The sequence below is a fragment of the Bos indicus genome, chromosome 16, assembly GCF_029378745.1.
Source record: "Bos indicus isolate NIAB-ARS_2022 breed Sahiwal x Tharparkar chromosome 16, NIAB-ARS_B.indTharparkar_mat_pri_1.0, whole genome shotgun sequence".
Lineage (NCBI taxonomy): Eukaryota > Metazoa > Chordata > Mammalia > Artiodactyla > Bovidae > Bos > Bos indicus.
Genome location: NC_091775.1, coordinates 4,986,827 through 4,992,826, shown reverse-complemented (window position 1 = coordinate 4,992,826; position 6,000 = coordinate 4,986,827).

Genomic DNA, 6,000 nt, shown 5'->3' with positions numbered 1-6,000 from the left:
AGGTGGGAGAATCATAAACAACCTGAGATATGCAGATGTTATCACTGTAATGGCAGAAAACAAAGAGGAACTAAAGAACCTCCTGATGAGGGTAAAGGAGAGTGAAAGAGCTGACTTAAGACTAAATATTTAAAAAAAAAACTAAGATCATAGCATCCAGCCCCATTAGATCAGATCAGATCAGATCAGTCGCTCAGTCATGTCCGACTCTTTGCAACCCCATGAATCACAGCACGCCAGGCCTCTCTGTCCATCACCAACTCCAGGAGTTCACTGAGACTCACGTCCATCGAGTCAGTGATGCCATCCAGCCATCTCATCCTCTGTTGTCCCCTTCTCCTCCTGCCCCCAATCCCTCCCAGCATCACAGTCTTTTCCAATGAGTTAACTCTTCGCATGAGGTGACCAAAGTATTGGAGTTTCAGCTTTAGCATCATTCCTTCCAAAGAAATCCCAGGGCTGATCTCATTCAGAATGGACTGGTTGGATCTCCTTGCAGTCCAAGGGACTCTCAAGAGTCTTTTCCAACACCACAGTTCAAAAGCATCAATTCTTCGGCTCTCAGTCTTCTTCACAGTCCAACTCTCACATCCATACATGACCACAGGAAAAACCATAACCTTGACTAGACAAACCTTTGTTGGCAAAGTAATGTCTCTGCTTTTGAATATGCTATCTAGGTTGGTCATAATTTCCTTCCAAGGAGTAAGCATCTTTTAATTTCATGGCTGCAGTCACCATCTGCAGAGATTTTGGAGCCCAGAAAAATAAAGTCTGACACTGTTTCCCCTGTTTCCCCATCTATTTCCCATGAAGTGGTGGGACCGGATGCCATGATCTTCGTTTTCTGAATATTGAGTTTAAGCCAACTTTTTCACTACCCTCTTTCACTTTCATCAAGAGGCTTTTGAGTTCCTCTTCACTTTCTGCCATAAGGGTGGTGTCATCTGCATATCTGAGGTGATTGATATTTCTCCCAGAAATCCTGACTCCAGCTTGTGCTTCCTCCAGTCCAGCGTTCCTCATGATGTACTCTGCATATAAGTTAAATAAGCAGGGTGACAATATACAGCCTTGATGAACTTCTTTTCCTATTTGGAACCAGTCTGTTGTTCCATGTCCAGTTCTAACTGTTGCTTCCTGACCTGCATACAGATTTCTCAAGAGGCAGATCAGGTGGTCTGGTATTCCCATCTCTTTCATAATTGTCCACAGTTTATTGTGATCCACACAGTCAAAGGCTTTGTCATAGTCAATAAAGCAGAAATAGATGCTTTTCTGGAACTCTCTTGCTTTTTCCATGATCCAGCCCCATTACTGCATGGCAAATAGAAGGGGAAAGTTGGAAGTAGTGACAGATTTCCTCTTCCTGGTCTCCAAAATCACTGTGGATGGTGACTCCAGCCATGAAATCAGAAGACAATTACTTCTTGGCAGGAAAATGATGATAAACCTAGACAGTGTGTTGAAAAGCAGAAACATTGCTGACAAAGGTCCATATAGTCAAGGCTATGGTCTTTCCAGTGGTCATGTATAGTTGTGAGAGTTGGACCATAAAGAAGACAGAGCACCAAAGAATTGATGTCTTTGAACTATGGTGCTGGAGAAGATTTCTAAAGTCTCCTGGACAGCAAGGAGATCGAAACAGTCAATCTGACAGAAGATCAACCGTGAATATTCACTGGAAAGACTAATGCTGAAGCTGAAGCTCCACTATTTAGGTCATTGGATGTGAATAGATGATTCATTGGAAAAGTCCCTGATGCTGGGAAAGATTGAGGGCAGAAGGAGAAGAAGGCATCAAAGGATGAGATGGCTGGGCGGCATCACCGATGCAATGAACATGAACTTGGGCAAACTCCCAGAGAAGGCAGGGAGGCCTGAGGGATAGGGAGGTTGAAGTCCATGAGGTTGTAAAGAGTCAGACACAACTGGGTGACTGAATAACAACAACCAGAGGTTAGGACTCAGCACTTTCACTGCCAGGGCCCAGGTTCAATCTTTAGTCAGAGAACTAAGATCCTGCAAGCCATGTTGTGGGGCCAAAAAAAGAAAGAGAGAGAGAGAACATGGGCCAAGTCACAAAAGTGAAGCTGATTTGGGGATTTAACAAAAATGAGCCTGGCATACTGTAGTCCATGGGATCGCAGAGTCAGCCATGACTGAGTGACTGATCTGAACTGAGAATAAAAGAAGATCCAAAATTATGCAGTCTTGACAATGAAGTTAGCGGAAATATAACCTTTAAAGCTGGGTCATCAAATTCCATTTCTCAGTCTGAGTTCTTTTCTTTACTTTCCATAGTGACTGTTCCAAATTTTTCTCTCCAGTTCACCAAACTGTCTTACTCTCAGCAAATAATCTTGCCTCCTACTTTACTAGGAAATCATTCCACGTTAGCTTCTCTCTTCCTCAAATTGTCTTCCCTATTTACTCTTGTGTCAGAAGAGATTTATTTTCTTTCCTTACTTATTTTCAATGTATGTCATCCTGAAATGTTCCCTCAGTCTTACCAAACCTCAAATTCAAGTTTTCTTCTGTTGTGAGATGTTGAACTTCTCAAAAGAATCTCCTATGTTTCAAGCCCACTTTTTCTCTACAGTCACTCTTCATCCCTCCCATTGTGGTCTTCAATCTGGCTTCCTCCCACTCTACTGACACACCTCTGTGACATGTGCCCTTGTCTCCAAATCCAAAATTTCTTTAACTCATCAATTTTGGCTTCTCAGCAGCCTCTAGCAATTGTGGATCACCTCCTTTCTGAAGCTTCTCCTTCGACTGCCATTACCCTAAACTTTCCTGTCCTTCCTTGTTTGTTATTACCTTCTCTTCCTACTTTTCAACCCCAAATGCAGATACATCCCAAGTTCTTCTTTTTAAAACTGTTTCTCTTTACATCTTTTTATCTCACCTGTTCTCATGGCTTTAACTGTTCCCTGTAGGGACTACCCCGTAATACACCTTTATCTTTCATTTCTCTTTAAAACTCAAACTGATTTTTTTTTATTGCCCATTAGAAATCTTATAAGCACCTTTATACACAATAAGGAAGAACTTCTCATTTCCTGCCCAGAAACTTCACCTTCTGACCACAAGATTAATTCAGGCTTCCTGGAATGGAATTTCAGACTCACCTTTAAACCTTTCCTCCCCTCATCTTCCAATGTTTTCATAAGTTGACAAGTTGTTTTGATTTCACAATGTCTCTCAAGTCTGCTGTTTCTTTTCTATTTCTCATGCCATCAAACTGGTTCGGGTTTTCATTGTCTCTTAGGTGGACTGTTGCTATGGCTTTTTCCTTGGTTTCTCTGTCCCAGTCCTTTTCCTCCTATACCTCTACAACATACTGTTGTGAGAGAAATCTATGTTCTGTCCTTATCACTTCCTTGCTTGAAAGTTTTCCATCTCTACTCACTGTCTACAAAATAAAGTTCAAATTTTCTAACTTGACATTTAAAATCCTCCATAAACTGACTTTAATATATCTTTCCTTCTCTCTCATCACCTTTCATGCTTTATCCAGGCTATGCGGGTTACCCTAAATATGCTCCACCCTTCTCTTGCCTCTTTGCACATTTTTTAAAAATTAATATTAAAAATACAATATAAAACATTAAAGAACTTGAAGAGAATTTCACCATTCTAAGACAACTGTTTTCATCTGCACCTATTATTGCCTGGTCCTTTTCTACAAGAATAAAGGTTTTATATAAATGCTATTATAAGTACTTGCTCTTCTGTACTTTATTTTTACTTAAGATTATAAGATTATATTTTTTAAATTTTCTGTCCATAATTATCACTGTGAAAGACTGCATTACATTTGATGTATCATAATTTATTAAAAATTTTCCTTAGATTGGACATTTCTAAAGCTCACAAGGTCTTGCTAGTTGCTATATAGACAATATAGGCAATAATATAATGAACAACTTTAAATTTAAAATCATTTTGGTCAAGTTAGATTAATCCTAGGAGTGGATTTACTTGGTTAAAAAGCTTATGACTTTCATTCGCAACAGTGTGGATGGACCTACAGGGTATTATGCTTTAGTGAAAGAAGTCAGGCAGAGAAAGACAAATCTTCTATGTCATCAATTGTATATGGAATCTAAAAACTAAAACAAATGAATGAGTACAATAAAGAGGAAATAAATTCACAGTTATAGACAACAAGCTAGTGGTTTCCAGCTCTCTTCTGTATTTTTTTTGTATCCTACCCAGAGTTCCTACATGTTTCCTACAGAGATCAGAGTGAGAGATGGAAAAAGCTGGTCATATCAGATAATATAAAATCTTGGCAAGAAAACCTTAGGATTCCTATTTCTTCCGCCCTCTGAAAAAAGGATAACATATTCATATGTGTTGCAGCATCTCAAATTGACCATATAGATCTAAGTTTCATCCAAAAGGCAGTAAGCAATGTTACTGCAGAAGATTTGGAAGCCTTGTTTTATAAACAGGATGTTGGGGAGACCCAAGTGAGAGTTTGTGTTCTAATTCTACTTTTGTTTTGATAAGATACAAATGTGCTGACCTATTTTCCTAAAATAAGACATTAATATTTGCCTCATAAGTTTTGGTTAATTTGAGGTTAATTTTTGCCTCATCATTTGCATTTCATATTGAAAAATGAGGTGGGAATTCCCTAGTAGTCCAGCAATTAGGACTCCACGCTTTCATTGTGGAGAGCTGGGGTTCAACCCTTATTCAAGGAACTAAGATCCCACAAGCCATGCAGTGCAGCCAAAAAAAAATAAATACCTTATACCTTAGCTGTGATCTAAGTTTCCCATCCTCTTTTAGACAGAAAATTAAACCCTTCCCTCTTCATTGAAGTGAAAGTGTCAGTCACTCAGTCGTGTCCAACTCTGCAATCCCAAGAACTGCACCTTACCAGGCTCCTCTGCCCATGGAATTCTCTGTCCATGGAAATCTCCAGGCAAGAATACTGGAGTGGGTAGCCATTCCCTTCTCCAAGGGATATTCCTGACCCAGGGATCACACCCAGGTCTCCTGCATTGCAGGCAGATTCTTTACCATATGAGCCACAAGGGAAGCCTTGTGGTTTCACACCCCATTCAGTTCAGTTCAGTTCAGTTCAGTCGCTCAGTCATGTCCAACTCTTTGCGACCCCATGAATCACAGCACACCAGGCCTCCCTGTCCATCACCAACTCCCGGAGTTCACCCAGACTCACGTCCATCAAGTCAGTGATGCCATCCAGCCGTCTCATCCTCTGTCGTCCCCTTCTCCTCCTGCCCCCAATCCCTCCCAGCATCAGAGTCTTTTCCAATGAGTCAGCTCTTCGCATGAAGTGGCCAAAGTACTGGAGTTTCAGCTTTAGCATCATTCCTTCCAAAGAAATCCCAGGGCTGATCTCCTTCAGAATGGACTGGTTGGATCTCCTTGCACTCCAGGGGACTCTCAAGAGTCTTTTCCAACACCACAGTTCAAAAGCATCAATTCTTCGGCGCTCAGCCTTCTTCACAGTCCAACTCTCACATCCATACATGACCACTGGAAAAACCATAGCCTTGACTAGACAGACCTTTGTTGCCAAAGTAATGTCTCTGCTTTTGAATATGCTATCTAGGTTGGTCATAACTTTTCTTCCAAGGAGTAAGTGTCTTTTAATTTCATGGCTGCAGTCACCATCTGCAGTGCTTTTGGAGCCCAAAAAATAAATTCTGACACTGTCTCCACTGTTTCCCCATCTATTTCCCATGAAGCGATGGGACCAGATGCCATGATCTTCATTTTCTGTATGTTGAGCTTTAAGCCAACTTTTTCACTGTCCACTTTCACTTTCATCAAGAGGCTTTTGAGTTCCTCGTCACTTTCTGCCATAAGGGTGGTGTCATCTGCATATCTGAGGTGATTGATATTTCTCCCGGCAATCTTGATTCCAGCTTGTGTTTCTTCCAGTCCAGCATTTCTCGTGATGTACTCTGCATAGAAGTTAAATAAGCAGGGTGACAATATACAGCCTTGAAGTAC